Source organism: Psammomys obesus, unplaced genomic scaffold (assembly GCF_907164565.1).
Source record: "Psammomys obesus unplaced genomic scaffold, mPsaObe1.curated_primary_1811, whole genome shotgun sequence".
NCBI lineage: Eukaryota > Metazoa > Chordata > Mammalia > Rodentia > Muridae > Psammomys > Psammomys obesus.
In genome coordinates this window covers 3,967,807-3,968,996 of record NW_026585685.1, presented here as the reverse complement: position 1 = coordinate 3,968,996, position 1,190 = coordinate 3,967,807, and positions in this window count along the sequence as shown.

The following is a 1,190-nucleotide window of genomic DNA, read 5'->3' as shown; positions in this document are numbered from 1 at the left end:
TTGTAGCTTCAAAGGGCAAACAACTTGAAAGCAGAACAAAAATCTTCTTTATGCTTTTGGTATCTAAAGTAGTGTCTGATACTTTACATTTGATCCCTAACAGCTTTTTTAATAAAACTGAGTGAAATATCAACCCAACCGCTAGATGGCAACACAGTTGTGAACAAATATAATCTGGAGGCCCCTCTGTCTGTCTGTCTGTCTCCTCTCTCCCTCTGTGTGTGTGTCAGTTTATCTATCTATTTATCATCTATCTATCTATCTATCTATCTATCTATCTATCTATCCATCTATCTGATTGTCTATGGTCAGGCCCTCAATATGTAGCTTTGGCTGTCCTATGTAGACCAAGCTTGTTTGAACTCACAGAGATCTGCCTGTCTCTGCCTCCAAAGTGCTGGGACTGAAGGCATTTGCCACCATATTTCTAAAAATTTACGTTAGTCTCCTGCTTCAGCAAAGAATCCCCTGCTAGGATAAATCTTCCCTCAGTACTGTTTCACAAATGCAGATTTTCTGAACTTTCATACACCTGGCCTGATTGGCCTAAGAAAGCTACTATTGACTTATGCTTTCTCAAAGAAATTTTTACATGGTTCCAGGTGCCTTAACTGTGTTCTGTAGTCCCAAAGCCCAACTTCTCAGCATTAAGTCATTGGCTTGTGTCCTTGGCTACCTCTGATAACTGTCCCGCCTGAAAGCCGCGCAGATGTGCAGACTCTAGATTCATCAAACTTATGTCCCCACTGCTGCCCCTCACAAAGAGTATCCTGAGAATGCTATCTACCTTACATTTGCTCATTGTCCCCAAAATAAAAATTATATCTACTGTACAAAGGTGTGGAAACTTCAGTGGAGCACTTAATAAAATGCGTAGTTATTTTAAGACTCAGGACTCCAGGCTGGAGAGATGGCTCAGAGGTTAAGCGCACTAGCTGCTCTTCCAAAGATCCTGAGTTCAATTCCCAGCAACCACATAGTGGCTCAACCATCAATAATGAGATCTGGTGCCCTCTTCTGGCCAGCAGACACATATGAACACAGTATACAAATAAATCTTGAGGGAAATAAAAAAAAAAAAAAGCTGGGCGATGATGGTGCATGCCTTTAGTCCCAGTGCTTAGGGAGGCAGAGGCAAAGGAGTTCCAGGCAAATTCTCAATGTAAAGCCCACTCACAGAGTTACTCAGT